Source organism: Lactuca saligna, chromosome 8 (assembly GCF_052625555.1).
Source record: "Lactuca saligna cultivar CGN05327 chromosome 8, ASM5262555v1, whole genome shotgun sequence".
In the NCBI taxonomy this organism is placed as follows: Eukaryota; Viridiplantae; Streptophyta; class Magnoliopsida; order Asterales; family Asteraceae; genus Lactuca; species Lactuca saligna.
Genome location: NC_136424.1, coordinates 243,522,042 through 243,542,781, shown reverse-complemented (window position 1 = coordinate 243,542,781; position 20,740 = coordinate 243,522,042).

Here is a 20,740-nt window from a genome sequence, read left to right as displayed (position 1 = left end):
AACTACAAGGTACTCCGAGATCTCATGCGGCCGGTTCTGGACGCTTATTACCAAAAGGGCCATGGATTCCCTTGAAATCCTGGTAATGAAGGATGCTCTTACGGCTTCAATTGCCACTTACCACACCAAGAAGATCATTATCTCTGATCCAAGTAAGTTTCTCCATTATGGATTGATCCCTGAATCCATGTATAGGTGCGTCACGCCTCACAGCAAAATCATGGCTGACTATAGCACCAGAACACCCTTGCCTCCAAGGGTTCTGTCCGATGAACAGCGTGTTGCTCTTGACGCCCTCGATCAACCTGCCAACCGTGGCAAGAGGGCAAGAAAAAAGGAGAAAAAGGAGAAGAAAGAAACTGAACCAAAGAAGGAGAGAAAGAGAAGATCCTCTAAACGCAAATCTGAGGCAGAGGAACCTTCTCAGTCCAAATCCAAAAAGGTTAAGAAGATGGCTAAAAGAGCCAAAGGGTCTCCTTCTCCTGACTATGCTCCTAATGACCCATCAGACACAGAGGCTGTTGCTCTTCAAACCGAAACAACACCTGCTCAGTCTCCTCAACAACCATCTTCTCCCGCTGGCACTCATCTAACCTCTCCACCAGCATCTCCCAAAATTCCCAAATCACCCTCTCCACCACCATCTCCCAAACTTACCAAATCACCCACTCCTTCCCCTTCTCCTAAAATTCCAACCCCACCCCAATCACCAACACAGAAGGTCCCACTTTCTGTTCCTATAACCATCCATCCAACTACAACAGAACCTACCATTCCCTTCTCTGTTACTCAACCTTCATCCTCTATCTCCACACCTATTATCACCGAATCAGTTACCATCACCTCTTCCCAACCACCAGTAACAGTCAATGTATCTGATACAGGGGTTGCTACTGTGGTTGAAACCCCGGTCATCAACCTTCCCCCATCTCCTTCTCCATCCTCCAACTCCGGTGCTACCTTGGGCGGCGATGATGAAGAGTTCGACTCTATTTATTATAGCCCCTACCGGATTCCTACAGACACTGATGCCGATACCCCTGTTACTAGTTAGCAGATTCAGGAAATTCACGACAAACTTGATAGTCTCTTGGCTGATAATAAATCCTACGGGGGTGTTGTGCTCAAAGCCTTTATTGAGTCTGCGATCAAGACGTACACTGACGCTCTGGATCGTTCAATTGATGCCATCGACAACTCAGCTGCTTCATGCTCCAAAGCCACCAAGGAAGTTTCTGAGGTTGTTCACACAACTCAGATCTTTCTTGATTCTCTAAAAGCTCATGTTGATTCCAGTGCAGCCAAGTTTCAGACGTCCGTCGACTCTTTCTCGGCTACCCTTCAGGGTGAAACCACCAAATTTGAGGCTCTACGTGCTGACCTCAAAACTGAATCCACATCATTTCTCAAAACTTTGGATTCACGTTTTGCTTCTCTGGCAGCCGAGAGCACCCTGAAGGAAGATCTTGTCAAGCACCAGGCAACCATCGACCTACAAAAGATCCAACTGGCCCATGTACAACAAGAAATTTCTTTGCTAAAGACTCAGCGGGCAGTTCTTCAAAGTTGCGTTGGTGATGTCAAGAATTTGTTAACAAATGTTCTTGACACTCATGATCCCTTCCTTACCCTTACTATCAGACAGCATCTCCAGGCGAAACTCCTTCCTGCTATTAACATCTTGAGTGAAATGAAGGGTGTCTCGGAGAAGCTTGTTCTTCCGCGACAAGGGGGTGAGGAAGGTGTGCCCAAGACAGAACCGAAGGTTAATGTAGCTTCGGGTTCTGGGAAACAAGTCCTTGTTGAGAGTGAATCAGATTCAGATGAAACTATCACTGAAGCTCTTCAACGCAAGAAAAGGGACAAAGAGCTTGATGAAACTCTTAAGATAGCTCAAGAGGCCGAGGCCAGGGAAAGAAAGATCAAGGAGGATGAGGATGCTATTCAAGCCAAGAAGACTCTGTTCCCAAATTGGGACAGAGACACACTCATCACTCAAGCGATTAAGTTTCCCTCCATATATTGGTTGGAACCGATTGCATCCTTCGAGTGTGAAAATACAAAAGACTCGTAGTTCGACATGCCAATCACGCGAAAAGCTTTCACATTTCATTGCTTTGATGTCACTGCCGATGTCCCTCATCCGAACTTGAAGGTTGACCGAGAGTTAATAGATTTCTATCTGAAGTATGGTCAACTGCAGTACTTGACATGGAGCGCTCAGAAAATTATTAGAGTCAAGGTACTGAAACCGACACAGGCTGGGAAATTTGTGAACGTTAATTTCAAAATCAACAGAGGAACGGCCAACACAGAACATCTCATTTCTCTGGTAGATCTTCCCAGTCTGAATCCGCATGATTGGATTCTGCTATACAACATTCTTTTCTCCAACCATAGAGAGTATGAACCGATTCTTAAACATCTTAAAAGAATGTTGGCTTCCTACATCCATGAGCTCGCCACTATAGATCAGGAAATAGCAAAGGTTATGAATAAGAAACTGACCGTCAAGCCTACTTCCAAGACAGGAGATGTTCATAAAATGAAGGTAGGGCAAATTGATTCCTCCAATCTGACGGTCATGTTCACCAGAGGCGACAAGCATAAGTTTCTGTTTGCTTTGGTAGACAAACATCTGTTTTCTACAGATTGTCTGGAGCATATTATAAATATCATTCACCGATGCAAACAGAACTCAACAGCAGACAAGAAGAACTTCACTGACATGCTTCGTTGGTATATCACCTTCAGGTATCACATTCGGGCTATAATACCGAAGATTTTTGAGACGGTAAAGAAACCTTCTGCTGTCAAAAGAGAATGAAGATTCTGTGCCAAAGACGCAAAGGGGGAGATTGTTGAAGATAATAGAGTTGCGTCTTGGGCCCTTTTGTATTTCAACCGGATTGGGCTTGTCAATCCGTGTTCAGCTAGATTAGCCTTATTTTTATTAGAAAAACTGTTAGGGTTTCATTATAAATATATGCATGCATGTATGCGTATGAAAACGGTCGTGATTCTCATTGAATATTGTAAACCCTAAAATCCTCTACAGTTGACGTTCTTTATCGAGCTCTTCTGAGGATTGTTAATTGAATCATTTGACACTTTTTTGATTCATTAGCTTGTTCTTGATTGTTTACTTAGTCATTCATTTACCTGTTTCATAGATCTAATCGATCTTTAAGTTTGTTTTAAACTCTACACCAATATTATAATTAGAATAAAGCTTCAAGCTTTGTTATAATTGAAATAGGGTATAAAACTCTAAAAATAAATTAAAACATTCTAATTATACTTCAACATGTTGTTGAATATCAAACAATATTCCAAAAACCCTAAAGAGCCAAAAATTCAAATTGATAAATCTTAAAGCTTAAAAACTTTATAAAATTTGGCTATAAACTTCTTAATATCAAATTTTATTAATCAAATTATGGATTATACCAATGAAATAGAAATTAAATTATCAAGTTTTAATCATAAACTATTGGTTAAATACAAAGATTTTTAAATAAATCAAGAACTATATAAAGAAGAAATTTTATAAAAATTCTTGGGTTTTATAAAAATTAAGGAGAGATTTTTATAAAATTTGAATTGAGGAGAGAGAAGGCCCTAATCCACTCAAAAATCTGGCCATTCTCCCCTCTCCCCATGCACTCTCTTCCCAAAACTCATGATTAAACTCAAACCCACACTCCACCTCTTCTCTCTTCACTCTCTTACACTCCACTCTTCACACACTTCACTCTCTTCTTCCCTCTCTCTAAACTCACGAAAATCCTCTCAATCCTCTGAAAAATTTCCAGATTTTGAAGCCCTTGAAGTGTTCTTACTTCTCTCAAGGTCAAAACCAAGGTAAACAACAACATCTTCTTCCATAGTTTCATGGTTAAACCTCTTTTTCTTCTTAGTCTTCTCTACTTTTCGGATTCTATGCCTTTCCATGGCTAGAAATCTTTATTCTCCCCTTGTGTTTTGTAGATTCTCACCATAACACAATGCATGTGTTTGAAATGGTGAAAATCCGAGATACAACCCATGCAAGGAGTGAAAAAGATGCACATATGATCATGTGACATCAAAATCTAATATTTCATGTTCTTCTCCATTTCTTTTATGTTCACGCATGAACAAAAGAATTTAAACCATTTCTAGTACATCTTGGATGCTCATTAATTCAATGCATGTGTTAGAAATCGGATCTTACCAAAAGCATGCATGATGTTCTTGTTGAAATACCTTAATAATGCACACAAACAAACATGCAATCTGCCAGATTACTTTGTTCGACTTTGAACGGCCATAACTCAGTCATTTCTAAACAAAATCATGATATTATTTTTGTATTGGTTAGTTCCAAGAGTTAACTTTCAAACCCAGCTGATCTCACTGTAAAATATTAAATATCCGATTTTTGGCAGATTTTACAAAAAGGTTGTGCATAGAGCTCTTTTTCTGTGATCACTATTTTTATCTTGCTTAAACGATGGCCTTAAACCCAACCATAAATCTGAGGAAAAATACCTTAGAAACTTAATATATCTAGTGATTGATGGTTGAAATTTTGTGGCTTAAAACCTCACTGAATGGACTACACAAATTCATGAACTTCAGCCACATTTACACTTCATGCATTATTGCATGCAAGTTTTCTTAAATTGTTTGGAATCATTACCCTCATTTCTCTTGTGAAAACATTCTTAACATTTTTCCTTTTGAAAGCCTTTACATGCATGAGATAATCTGGAAAATTTCAAGAGCTTTTGTTATTTCTTTGATTTATTAGAATTATTGCTAAATCCAAGGGCATAAATCATATAAAATACTTCCAGAGGTCAATAAATTCTAAATAAATTCGTGGATGATCCTTATGGGGAATAATGACCGCTCACCAAATTTCAGCAATTTTTGTTACTGTTTTATATGATTTCTAATTTTATTTTGTTTAGGGCATGATAAATTACAAAACCACTTTAGAGGATGTGAAATTTGTATCCAACAATTTTCACATACCTTGCCTGTGATGGGCGACTCCAGAAAATAATTTCAAGATTTTTCATCATGTCTAGCTATTTTTCCCAATTTTTGGTAATTATAATGGTCTAAAAATGGAAAAAACAGTTCTGATTATCCAAAATTCATGAAAATTTATCAGGATATCATATTATACAGTAGGAAGTTACATAAACATTTTGAGGCTTTTTCTCTACTGTAAACTATTTTTCTCATATTATCTAAAGTTAATTGTACTAAATTACACTTAAATACACATAAATACCCAAAACCAATTTATACATTATGAAAACAACTTTTGATATTTTTCCCAGGTTATTTATACTGTAAATGATGTTACGAAAATTTATGGTGATTTATTTTAACTGTTTAATATTATTTCTTTAATTAATGACTATTTAAAAGAATAAAACAAGGAAAAATAGAAATACCCACTGAAAAATATCTTTTATATTTTTCCCAGCCTACTTATGTATAATAACAATTAAATAAGAAATTTGGGTAATTTTGGAAACTGTTTTCTATTTATTTCAGTTTTTATTGGAATAAATGCCCATAAATCATAAAATATAATTAAACAGCTTGAAAATCCATTTTTATATTTTTCCTAGCTTAGTATTGTGGAATAACAGTTAAATAAAAAGTTTGAGAATTTTTATCTCTCGAATGCTATTTTTCGTGAATTTATGTTGTTATAGAGACTTAAAAATTGGAAAATGAACCTTCCAAGGTTGTAATTAATTGCACGACTTGTAAAATTTCAATATTTCAGCAAAAGTGTAATCAATTGATATAAAATCCAATACTAAAACATAAATTGGCATTTCCCTATATGTAGAGTTTAGTATATTAGCATTAGATATCGACATGGAAACTCACTAGTGTGTGTGTTTGATGTCGTAGGATCTCGGTAGTAAGACGTTGGTGCATCCCGAAGTACCGCTTGTGCCTACACGAAATACCGTGAGTATTCACGCACTCCCTTATTTTCAGTTTTTATGTTTTGGGGTGGAAAAGCATGTCCAGAAAACTATTGTTTGCATGATGTATTTAAATTGTTTATTATCAAACATGATTGCTATTGTATTGCTATGTTTCTTTATGTTTATGCAACACGGAACATGAGAACTTATCGTACTAAGGCCCTTCCCTTATCTGTAACCATTAACTCTTTGAGCCAATGGTCATTATGGATAGCGCTGTTAGGAATTGACAACTCCTCACTCGCCCGAATCGCTGGAGTGCATGATACCATATTCATCTATGGAACGATAAGCATAGATATTGATAGGGCTTCAGTCATAGGTTTGGTTGAGACTCATTGTTTGCTCATGCACATACAAACTCGTTTCTCGTTATAGCAATACACTTGTATTCCTTAATAGCAATCAACTTGTTTATCATTAAAGCAATGTACTTGTATTTACGAAAAGCCTTGTTGTACGCTCGATTTTATAAACTTGTGAACTCACCAACTATTTTCATAGTTGACGCTCGTTTTACATGCTTTTTCAGGAAATAATTAGTAAGTGGATGTAAAGATTCATCATCATAGAGCATGCTGCATCGTGTTGAAGCTATTATGAAGTTATATTTTGAACAATGTTATTTTGAAAAACTTGTATTTTGTTTCTTTTGAAGCTATGGGTTGTAAACTATAAATACTGCTATGGTGATGTATCTTTATCTTTTGCAATGAAACCGTTAACGCTATCATACCTTGCGTTTCCGCTTTAGCGGGGTGTGACACATACCATTGATAACATTCCTTATTCTAGAAATAAATCAAGAACTCTAAGATCAAATAATCAAACTTTTTTAGATTCGGCAGTTGATAAGAAATCAAAATCTAATTTTAAAGGAAAGAATTCAGGAATTAAAGTTTATTATCGATGTGGTGATGCCTCTCACAACTTCAGTGAATGCACTTTTGAAAAAAAAACACAATTTGTGCTGATAATATCATGACTCGAAATGATAGGTGTACCAAAAAGGGAATCCTGTTGAATTGTGTGACAACCCGAAGTTTTTCCATCACCGCAACCCATTTCGTCCGTAAAACTCGTTTTAATCAAATTATTTCGATTTCATTTTTGGATTAGGTCAATTAAGTTAAGAATTTTATTTGACCTTGTAAGTATCCAAACATGTTGGAAACATGTTAAAACACCCCAAACTAGTAATTAGAACAATTTTAGTTTCGACCATATCGGGTGACGACAACTTAATCAGGTGCGACCAAAAGCCTCGGTTAACATCAGTATCGGGTAGAATTCCACAGTATCTCAAATTCAAACCATATTTAAAGTGAATTAAGACTCATGTGGAGCCTTTTGACTCTCTCTCTAACCGCTCTCCTCAACTAAAGAATTTGGTCCAAAAATCATCCATTTCAAGCCTCAAAACACCAAGGAAAACATCCTGGCTTCTTGTACCACATACTTAGCCTTCAAATTCGAGTTTAATTCATGATTTTGGACCTCAAGCATGTGTTTACGGCCCTGGAACACTCTTGGGCCGTGAACACATATAAGTGGTGTTTTTGAGCCTCAAAACCCTTCCAAATCACCATTAGAGCTTAGATATGGCTTAATGACTTATTGGATTGGACTTAGGACACCTTAAACTCAACATTTGAGGAGTAAACATGAGTTTACTGCCCAATAACAAGCTTGGGCCGTAAACACCATTTCATGGAGAGTAAACTCCTTTTTGGGTGTTAGAATGCAACTTACACACCTTATAAGCCATGGAATAAAATCTAGAAGCAAGCATGAACAACTTAGAGGCCTAAAACATAAAGAAATCACCCCTATAAGGAGTTCACGTCCATGAGGGGAGTCATGGGCCGTAAACTCCTAAAATCATGTCAAATGATGCCTTTAACTCACCCATTGGCTTGTAAAATTGAGTAGAATCACTTGTAATAAATCATTGGCCTTCAAAATACTTAAGAATGACGTGGGTGAGATTTTACGGCCGTAAACACTTAGTTTACTGCCGTAAACTCTTCAAATAGTCCATATGTTTGATTTAGTCCCTTTCAAATGCCCTATAACCAAACCTAGCAACACCCCTCATTTGATTTAAGGCTATTTAACACATAAGAACACCCCACCATGAGTTTACGGCCGTAAACTCATGGGGATGTGGTGTATAGGGCTGTGAACATTCCTTAGAGTTTACTCTTGGAGAGTAAACTCCATATCCAAGCCATTCATGTCGATAAACGTCACCCGGGTCACTCTAAACACTTAATTTTAAGTGTTTTCGCATCTTGGAGTGTATAATCGTATCTGATTAATGTTTTAAAGCCTAATTAGATACATTTGTGTATCATTTAACATTACATAGGAACCTCACACATTTTCGAGCCTTGATCCGACGTTTAGCATCCTCATTGACACATTTCTCGTTCTGTGAGTTCATACCCCTACCATTTTTCAATGTTTTTCACCGTTTTTAGGGGGGGGGGGGGGGAATACAAGCAAATTACAAGTAATACATATAATCATAACTTATTTATAAGTGTTGTGTTTCATACTACATATGATTTTAACACTGTTAATCATATCAGTTAACCGTTTGAACTTGTAGATTTCATTATCATAGTATTTGTGAAAAATGTTATAAATTGTTATATTTTAGATTTTCACAAATGGGTTCCATATTATAAATAGTTAAAATCATAATCTTTGAACATTGAACTAGAAGCGTAGTATATCATTTTGTCCTCGGTAACAATCCACAGAGATACACGAGTGGAGGATCGTCTTTGTAGATTTGTTATTCCTATAAATTGGAGACACGTCCTCGGAGAACACTCCACATAGATACGCGAGTGGAGGACCGCCTCTGTAACCAGAATTTCTTAGATAGGGAGCGTGACTTGAGTGTATAGATCTATATGGTACTGACTATCCCGCACCTGGCTGCTAGCTACAGCCGAACCGAAAAGGTTCAAGGGTGACAAAAGTCATAGTAATATTGGCATTCCTTTGCCATGTGTAGTCTATAGTATGGTTATAGAACTCACAATTTGGATAATAGAAATTTACATTTTTAGTAATAATGGATATAGTAAATAAATAACCATAAAAATTAGTTTACTATGATAATCAAGCTTTCAGTATACATCTTGTACATTACATTTTTGGGTTGGTAAACAAACACACTTTACAGGGTTAATCAGGTTTTCAGTATACATCTTTCACATTAGGAAAATATAGGATTTTCCTGGGGTAATCACAATTCATAACCAGAACAGTGTAACATAACAGAACAACTAAACTTTACTTTCAGTATACATCTTTTACATTACATTTTTGGGTTGGTAAACAAACACACTTTACAGGGTTAATCAAGTTTTCAGTATACATCTTTCACATTAGGAAAATATGGGATTTCCTTGGGTTGTAACATTTTCAGAAATAAAAAAGGAATCTTGTACATTTCCATAAAAACAAACCGCTTATGAACTCACCAGCTTTATATTGATTTTTAAAATGCTTGTATTCTCAGGTTCTACTTAGATAGGTACCCCGCGTCCTTTTGCAGAAGACGGAGCGAATGGAAGTCACTTCTTTCTTTTGTTTAAACTAATGTATCTATGAAAACTTGTAACACTTTACTTTTCAACTAATGTAATGAAATCTATGTAATGTAATGTTGTGTGTTTTACTTTGCTTACTATGTACATTGGTTATGATATTCACATGAAGTCACCTCCGCCCTGAGAAGTTTCCGCCTTCGGTTTCGGAGTGTGACAAATTGTCTCCCTGATTATTGTTAAAACATCTTTTCTTAGTGATCCTTTGCAAGTGCGTCAGTGTATATCAAGTGTATATTTAGTCTATATTATTCTTTTTTGGACTTGCTTTACATGTTAGTTTCAAGGTAAGATCATATTTGGTATTTAGACAATTATTACTAAAGACATATGACAAGATTCAGGTTTCTCTATGAAGATTTCATAAAGAAGGATGGTCCATCAGTTACATATGGAGATAATGGCAAGGGAGCTATAAAGGCATATGGATCTATAAAGTGCAATTCTGTTGTTTTTAAGAATGTGATTTATGTGAAAGGTCTATAGCATAATCTCATATCTATCAGTCAACTGTGTGATGCGGGTTATGAAGTTTACTTTAATAAGAGAGAAGGAAAGTTGTTGATCAAAAGAACATCACTGTTCTTACTGAAAATCAACAAAACAACATCTATGCTTTGTATATCAACAAAATCCTGTCAGTTTGGTGTTCACATCCATGAAGCCGATCATGGCCGTTAATATATATATATATATATATATATATATATATATATATATATATATATATAATGCTCATACCCTCATTTCTAAAAGGCTAGCCGAAAACACTACTTTCTCTCTCTAAAACCACCAACCGAAAACTCAAGATTTCTATCATCTACCATCCGGAAATCACCTTGAAACTTGTTTTGGAGCATCAAGTATTCATCATTTCATCAAAATCAAACACCCTTCATTTTGGGTTTACGGTTGTGAACCCTTCAAATCTTCATATTTTCGACAAGAATATCAAGAAAAGACAGTAAACCACTCAAGGCCCGTAAACGATTCAAGGGTCAAATCCATTCACGGATGAGAACAGTTCACGGCCGAGAACCGTTCACGACAACAATCCTCCCTAAGTCGTGAACTTAGCTGAAAACCCACTTTTTCCGATTCAATCGAGTCCCGGTAACATTCGTAAACCAAAATCCAGTTTTTTCCAACACTATAATTAATGGTTTTGCTAATAAAATGAATTTATATGTGTTTAATTAATATTACGATCTCATTAATTCCGCGAACAAAAACTCGAGGGTCCTTATTCCAGTATCACAGTCTAATAGCTTCATGCAACTAACAGTGAGTTCATACCCTACGTTTAATTTTACTTTTAACGTTTTCCTGGGGGAGGGACACAAGTCAAATACAAATGATTTTTGTGAACTTATGCAAAATCATTTCAAAGGATTAAAACTTATGCAATTGATACAACTAAAAGATCGCCTCTTTTTATAAAATATTATTGATATTTTATCCCTTTTGGAAACATCCTGAGCATAAGGGACGTTTTTAACTTGCAGCTATAACTGCATAGTTTTAAGATCAATACATGAACCAAGTAAATAACATGCAAACTATAATAGTATAGTTTGGAATTTCAATACATAGTTATACTGATGTAGAGCTTATACATTAACAAACATATATACTATGGCAGACTTAGTGTATAATATACATTACTACTTTCAGATTTCAGGATTACAACATTAAGTAATTATTTAATTATAGCTATTATTACTTTAAAAGGTATACAAACAGATTCAAATACAAGACAACAATACCGAACCAGACGTAAACTAGTTAATATAGGATTGTGAGACATCTCCTCAGTTGTACCCGTTGGCGTACAGAATAAATCCTATCATTTAGTGTAACTAGAGTCTCATGGAGGCAGAGCGTGGAATTTGTGAATAGATCTATTTGGAACTGACAATCCCATACTTGAACTACTAACTACATTTAGGCAGGCTTGCCTGGGGTGAAAAATATCGTACCGTCTGATGCCTGAAGAACGTCGCAGTGGTCATCAGTCATATCAAGCATGGTTATACGACACACAACAATATAAACTAACCTTTGTTTACGTGATTTCATTCTTCATTAGTTTTATTTTAATTAATATAGCTAATATATATTACACTGGACCAGGGAATACAATTTAAGGTTTTATTTTAAGTAATGAAACTACTATACATACTGGTGGTAACCAGGGTTTTCAAACATAAAATTCTACACTTCACTGTTGGTAACCAGGGTTTTCAAATAGAACATTCTACACTTTACTAGTGGTAGTCAACTTTTTCATACAAAGCTTCTTCATTCAAAAGAACATTATACAAAACAACTGGTAGTACCCACGCATACGAACTAATACTTTATGGAACACTGTAACAAACTTATACATTAGAAAATATTGAATTTTCTTGACAAGCATAAAATCATTCTTTACAGATTCAGTGATAGGTTTACATTACAAAAACATTTTTATGAGCTCGCCAGCTTAATGCTGATACTCTTTAAAAATCCCTTGTTTTCTCAGGAAATCCGTAGTCAGGTACTCCCGCATGATTTTGAGAAGATTTAGCGTATAGAGTCACGTCTTTTATATTTTACTATACTTTTAATGTATACAAACTATGTATCAAATCGATGTAAATATCTATATTTTCAATGTAATGGTGGTGTTTACTTTGATTTCTATGATGAAATTGTTGTGATACTGTGCATGACGTCCTCCACCCCCGAACATTTCCGCCGTTTCGGTTTGGTGGTGTGATAGATTGGTATCAGAGCTATTGGTTATAGTGAACTAAGTATACTAAACCTTACATGGTATGTAACTATAAACGATATGGTGCCGGAGTTCTCTGAACTAAAAGTATACTTTTAAAAATATAGGTATTTTATAAGAAGTACACAAGTAGAACAAAACAAAAGTATTTGTATGTTGGACACTGCAGTTAAACCTAGATAGTTATGTAATCATGTATGGAATAAATATAGCGTGATCAAATATATTTATTTGAGACACAACCAACATGTGTTTGGGAGTGACTGTGGTGTTGCAACAAGCCTAAAAGTTACCAAACTGTATACAATAAGGGAGCGATAGAACCAAACATACAGCTTAAAATACTATAGGAGTATTTTTATCTAGAGCTGAACTCAGTATAGAGATTCATTCCAAGTGTTGCTATTTACTTGTGTTAGTAGCTTTTCTTTGTATACCGCTTAGTAGAACACTTTTTCTATCAGGTTGAGATATGTCTTGTTCCATATCACTTGATTCTAAATTTTAGGGGACTTACCATCCTCTTCTTCTTAATTATTTTAGACTAAAATGCCCCCGAAGAAGAGACCCAATAGAAAGAATAACAATCCCATGACAGATCCATCACCACCACCTCCTCACAACAACCCAACTTTCTTACAAGCAGTTGTGACAGCCGTCGTAGCTACTGCATTGTTCCAAATCAACGCCATCAGTACAAGTGGGGCGGCTAGTGGTGCCCCAACATCCAATCTCGGTGATAGCCATGGTCACACAAGGGAGTGTACATACAAAGATTTTTCGAATGCTAAGTCATGGTCATTCGATGGCACTGGAGGTGTCATTGCCCTAACCAGGTGGTTTGAGAAGACAGAGTTTATCTTTCAGGAAATGTGCTTCCATAGAGTACAACAAGGAGAAGTTTGCAGCATACACCTTCACCAACAGAGCACTAACTTGGTTGAATGTCCAAGTAAAATCCCTAACTTTTCCGGTGGCTAATGTCATGAGTTAGGAGGATCTGAAAGAACAGATGCTCGTTGAGTACTGCCCACAAGGAGATATGTAGAAGCTAGAGGAGGAGCCATGGAACTTAAAGATGAAACGCTCCGACATTACTACTTACAATGAGAGATTCAGTGATCTTGCTCTTCTCTCACCAGGAATGGTCACCCCAGAGAGTAAGAAAGTTGTCACACCCCGAAACCGGAAGGCCAGAAAACGTTCTGGGGTAGAGGACATCATGTACAGTATCAAAACACAGAATAATAGCAAATAAGCAAACAACAGCGTCCATTGTATTAAATAATATATTTTACTACAAGTGTGTGTTATATGACACCAAAAATGTAAATCAAAATATATGATGAGACTTGAACGCGCTCCAGCTTCTCAAAAGCTGGCATCCGTACCTATATACTGATGACCTGAGAATACAAGTTATTTTGAAAGAATTTGTTAGCTTTAGAGTTGGTGAGTTCATAAGTATTTTAGTGTCATTGTTTGCATCAAAAGGTTTATAATAGTGTTTGAAGTATGAGTTTCTAAATGGTTGCAGTAAAAGTATGTGGATGCTTGTAAATGTTTGTAAATGTTTGTATCTCCTAGAAAATCCTATATTTTCTACTAAATGTAGCCTTCTACCATGGCACAACTATTTTGTATGTTTGTTTTTTTTAAAAGTGTATAATTTTCCCAAGTGTAACTATCATTATCAAAATATAGTTTATACATTATTGTTTATGTGAAATGATCACAAAATGAATGCAAAGGGGAAATTAATGTAGTATTGTAGTGTTGTATTATAGTAACTACTGCTGTACTAACTACCTTAAACCGGATTTATATTAGGGTATTATGTGATTAATTGCACCATGCTATTGACTATAAACATGACGATGTAAGACATCGAAAGTAATGACATTTGGAACCCGTACACCTACAGGTCCCACTGTAGCTAGCAGCAAGGTGTTGGATAGTTAATCCAATATAGATCTATACGCAAACTCACGCTCTCCCTCCAGGAGATTATGGTTACAAATCTGGCCATGTCATGGAATACATGTCACGAAACAGTGTTTCATATTTATGTTATAGTATACTTGTATATGTAATGTATGTACTAGTGTAGTGAAGGTATTGTTTCTCATCACAGTATCGTTGTATAGTTTCTCATCATAGTATATTTGTATAGTTTCTCAAAATAGTATCGTTGCATAGTTTCTCATAATAGTATCGTTGTATAGTTTCTCATAATAGTATCGTTGTATAGTTTCTCATAATAGTAAGTATTGACTCATGAATGAACTGACTCTTTGTATGCTTCATTGAACTAGAAATATTTAGTAGTATATCCCTAACTATACCTATCATAGTTACTAGTAGAATCGTTGGTATGACTGAATGTATTGAACTGACATAAAAGTCTTTATATCTATACATATATGCATAATATATAACTAAGGATCCAATGAAACTTGGACAAACAACAGGGTACTCTAAGTCCACAACAAAACAAGGAATAAGAAATAAAGTAAGTTGGTAGTCCTAAGTCCTTCAATCCTTACTTATATAACTATATATGTAATAGACATGGTTTTAAAGATATATAAGTTTGAAAGCTATAATGGAAAAGGTTTGATACATAAAAGTGAGTTTAGTAAAGATTTTAATATGTAAAGTAGTTTGATAAGTAGTTTAAAGTCATTTGTTTAGTAAAACAGTTTGAAAGTATAGTAAATCCATATGTTTGATAGTTATTAATCACATGTGATTGATATAATAACTATGATATTCAACTTGTATTTCACCCTATAAAATCATTTAAAATAATTTAAAAGGTTGATTAAGGGGTATGAACTCACCTCTAGTGAGTAATGCGACTGTAAGATCGGTTTAGGAAGTTGAGTGTCAATGGCGGACTTGAGCACAAATGAATCCTATTAACCGTATAATGACATATATATATGTACATAATTAGTGGTTGCAACAACTAATTATTGAATTGGGACCACCTTAGGGACTAGTATACACTTATATTGAAGTGTCACAACCATATATGATTGTATATGAGGGGTATATGGCTATACAAAGGAGTGTATGGTCAAAATGCACCATATTAGTGTGTGTGCGGCCAGGGTGGGTGTGCGACTGCACACTCTCCATGAAGTGTGTCAAAGCATATCCTGAGGCCTTAGGACTTATCTAGGAAGGTTTCTTACTTCATGCTCTAGCCATATATGATGTTCGTTGCCATTTTAGCACCCTAAAAGGGTATGTATGGTTGAACATGGTGTGTGCGGCCGTACATAGGGTTTGTGTGGTCGTACACACTTCAAGATCATGATATTTGGCGTTTTTCATGCATATCTTCAAGTGTTTTGGCATATAACAAGTTATTGATGAATCAAGAAAGCAATACTCACTTGTTTTGAAGATTTGAAGATGAATGTGGATGCTACTTGAGAGAAAACGAGTTCCAGATTTGAAGGAGTGGTAAAAGTGTTCAAAAATGACTAAGGGTTATATTTAGAGGAGGGAGTGTGTGGTTTGGATGGGTGTGCAGCCGCACACGCCTCTGTGTGGCCGTACACTCCATGTGATGGAGTGTTTGGCCCGATTTTACATGATATGCATCTTGTTATCCCATTTCTAGGCCCCTAACTTGATTGTACTCGGTTTAGAACACTTAAATAGACCCTAAACAATGTTAAAAGATAGAAAAACGAGTCTAACATTGATTGAATTGATCTATTGAATAGATAGAAATTTTGTGTTGTCACAAAAGTAGAAAGGTACATATAGGGATTAACACCCCCAACTCAAGGGAATGTCCTGGCTGCCAATCTACTGTCATTTGATAGTGCCAAACGGTTGGTGCAAACTTTGATTGACCATGGGGATCGCCAATATCCCGTGCCAGCTGCCCACGAACCACCCAATGAGAGCGGTGGGAAGAAGAAGTTCTGGAACAACCGCAAGGGCAAGTCTTCGTAGGAACCCTCCAAGAAAAAAAAATAGTGGCATTTCATTCTGCTAATTCTCCTACTGTTGCCCCTACAACTCAAGAACCTACCAGTAAATATGTTGGAACCCTCCCAAGGTGCGACAAGTGTAACTTCCATCATCACGGACAATGCTGTGAGATGCTGTGCAACAACCGTGGAAAAAGGGGCATACAACCCATTTTTAGAAGACTCAAGTCCAACCCACTAATCAGGATCTTGGAGCTGGAGTAAGCCAATCCTGTTATGGATGTGGTGAGACTGAGCACTTCAAGAGAAATTACTCAAAAGAAACAGCTGACAAAACTGGGAGAGTGCTAGTTATGGGCTATGAGGAGGCTACCATTGATCCCACCGTAGTTTCCTGTACGTTCCTCCTCGACAAATCTTATGCATGCATCCTTTTTGATTCTGGTGTGGAGAGTAATTTTGTTGGCCATGCATTTAAGCATCTACTCAAGCATAAATCCCAACCTCTAACCGACACATTTACCATTGAGTTGGATAACGGTATGAAAGAGAGCATTAGGGACATATTCATAGGCTGTACCCTTACCCTAAACGATTATTCCTTTCCCATCGATCTAATGTCGGTGTCCATTAAGAGCTTCAATGTCATTATCAACATGGATTGCTTAAGTCTTTATCGTGCTGATATCCTTTGTTTTGAGAAAGCCATTCGCCTCAATCTGCGTAATGGCGAAGCCCTCATCATGTATGGTAATAAACTCAGCAAAAACCTTCATATCATATCATCCATCAAGGCCCAAAAATATCTGTGAAAGGAGTGTCATGCATTCCTAGCCTATGTTGTTAAAGAAAAACAGGAAGTTAGGGATCTCAAGAGCATCCCCGAAGCCTGCAGCTTTCCTAATATCTTTCTTGAAGTTCTTCTTGGAATCCCTCCCGAACGCCAAGTTGAGTTTTGAATCGACTTAATCCCTGAAGCTACCCATATAGCCAAATCCCCTTACCATCTAGCGCCGACAGAAATGCAAGAGTTGTCCAGCCAGATCAACGAACTACTAAACAAAGGATTCATTAGTCCGAGGTTCTCACCTAGGGAGCATCGATCTTATTTATGAAAAATAATGATGGATCCTTTCGGATGTGTATAGATTATCGCGAACTAAATAAGCTCACCATCAAGAATCGCTACCCTCTTCCTCGAACCGACGACCTCTTCGATCAACTTCAAGGAGGCAGTTACTTCTCAAAGATAGATCTGAGATCAGGGTACCACAAATTGCGAGTCCATGAGGGTGATATTCCTAAGATAGCATTTCAGTCTCGATATGGTCAATACGAATTTGTAGTAATGCCCTTTGGTCTAACAAACACACCAGTGGTATTCATGATCTAATGAATCGGGTGTACCGCCCCTTCCTAGACAAGTTTGTGAATATTATTCACTTATGATATACTTGACTATTCTTGAAGTCAGGAAGCTTATAGAAAGCACTTGAGGCTAGTGCTTGAAACTTCAAAGGTGGATAAACTATATGCAAAATTCTCGAAGTGCAAATTCTGGATTAGAAAGGTAACTTTCCTCGGTCACGTGGTTAGTGAGGAAGGCGTACACTTGGACCCTTCCAAAATCAAGGCGATTGAGAATTTTTTAGCATCGAAGACGCCCACAAAAATCCGTTAATTCTGAGGTCTAACTGGCCATATCGCAGATTTGTCAAGAACTTCTCCAGGATTGATAAGCCCTTGATCACCCTAACTCAGAAAGGTGTATCCTTGATTTGAGGAGAAAATCAAGGCATTGCATTTCAAACATTGAAACGGGCCTTATGCAACACACATATCTTGTCTCTACCAAAAGGGACTAAGGACTTTGTTATCTAATGCGATGTATCCAATCAGGGCCTAGGCTGTGTGCTCATGCAACGAGGAAAGGTTATTGCTTATAACTCGAGACAACTTAAGGCACACGAAGTTAATTATACAACTTATGACCTGCAGTTGGGAGCATTGGTCTTCGCATTAATGATATGGATACATTATCTCTACGAAACCGAGTACACTCTCTTCATTGACCATAAGATCCTTCAACACATTTTCAATCAGAAGGAGTTGAATATGAGGCAATGAAGATGTGTGGAGCTACTCACTGATTATAAGTGTGAGATACACTATCATCCAGGCAAGGCCAATATGGTAGTAGATGTCCTCAGCCGGAAGGAGTACTCAGGTCACAGAGTGAAGGCACTGACTATGACCATCCATTCCAACCTATCCGCTCAAATCAGAGAGGCTCAGCTGGAAGCCTTGAAACCAGAGAACATTCCGAATGAAGCTTTGAGGGGAATGGAAAAGAACATAGAGATAAAGGGAAACAGAGTCTAGTATTTCATGAACCAGATCTGGACCCCAAAGTGTGGTGGTTATAGACTTTTGCATGATATAGGACACCTATTTTCCCTTGGTCAAGTTCTCCTACAACAACAACTATCATACCAGTATCAAGGATGTGCTGTTTGAAGCCCTCTATGTTCGTAAGTGTAGATCCCCTCTATTCTGGGTTGAGGTGGGTGACATGTAGCTAGCTAAGGGTCAAGTCCCCGACATCACTCTTACAGGCCTGAAAATCATTCGAGAAACCAACAAAAAGATCGTGCAAATCCGAGAATGACTGAAAGCCTCCAAAGATAGAAAAATGAGGTATGCCGATAGAAGACGAAAACCCTTGGAGTTCCAGGTTGGTGACCGCGGTATGTTGAAGGTCTCACCCTGCAAGGGCGTGATACGCTTTGGAAAGCTTGGAGAGTTGAATCCGAGATACATTCGACCATTCGTGATCCTCGCTAGGATAGGTCCTGTAGTATACAAACTATGTTTACCCTAAGAACATAGAAACATTCATCCCATATTCAACATGTCGAACCATAAAAAGTGTTTCTCTGATAAAACCCTTGTGATCCCTCTTGATGAGACCGATATCAACGAGAACCTTAATTTCGTGGAAGAATTAATCGAAATCATGGATCAGTAAGTCAAACGAACAAAGCAAAGTCGCATACTGATAGTGAAGGTCCGTTGGAATGCCAAGTGGGGATCTGAATTGACTTGTGTAAGCCACAATCCTTAGATCCAAATCATTATTCAATGAATTTCAAACAATCAAACAGAGTGTAGAAGGAGTTGAAGGAGAATAAAGTCAAGCATGTACACATCTATAATGTATAAATGTCAGGTACACCATGAAAAGTACACATACACACGTCACTTTTTCTTACACACTAACACAACCTATTCATACCACAATTAGTAGCACACAAGTGTGCAGCCGCACACACGTGTATGGACGCACACACCCAATAACATGTAGTAATCACCATAACACACTGTAAACATCCTACCAAGACCTATATATTATGATGCCTAGCCTAAACCAAAAAAATATAGCCTATCAATCTCCCCCTTGGTATGTGGCTAGCATAAAGTTGGTCTTCATTATCCAGGTTTTTCGAATAGCTTCAGGTCGGATTCTCCCATGGATCCCATCCATAATATTGATGGGTTTTGAGCATTCTAACACTTCCTAAGTGTACATGCAACCCTAATAACCTTGGATCTATGTTTGTCTAATTATCATGCAAAGTTGAATTCCAAGGTTATATTCCTATCTAGCATACATGGGGAACAATTTTATCATAAAGTATAGATAGAATAACTTACCTTGTTGTTGTTTGTGTTCCTTGAAACCTTGTGAGCCTAGCACCCCAAGTGTGATGCCTCAAATGCTTCACACAACACCAAATGCTCTTGGAAGAACTTATGAGAGTATACACACTTCTTCAAAATCGGCCAAGCCCTCTTGTTTCTTAGTGTAGCCGATTTTAGGTGGAGAACATGTTACTTATATAGTGTTGACACATCTAGGGTTAAACCCTAATGTGTCATGACTCTTCATTTCCATGACCCATGGGTTTGTAACTCCCATGGAGCATCCATGGAGCATCCTATGGGTGGAACCCAACTTGATAGTCCATGGAGCCTTTTAGCCCACTATACAAGATATGGATGATTTACATAATCAACCCATATATTTAATTAGTTATCTTTTGATCACATAATTAATTCTAAATTAATTCTTGATCAAACTAATCAAATAATATTATTAATATATTAGAAATTATAATATATTAATAATCTCCAAGTGTTATTTCTCTCATTTAGTCTATCCAATTGCATGGTGCCATGCAACCCAAATGGACCATGCCAGGTCGGGTCAAGTACATACCAGAAATAGTTATGGACTTAGACACCTTATCCAACAGTCTCCCACTTGGATAAGTCTAATAACTATTACTGCAAGTATGACTTCAGGAACCGATCGGCAAT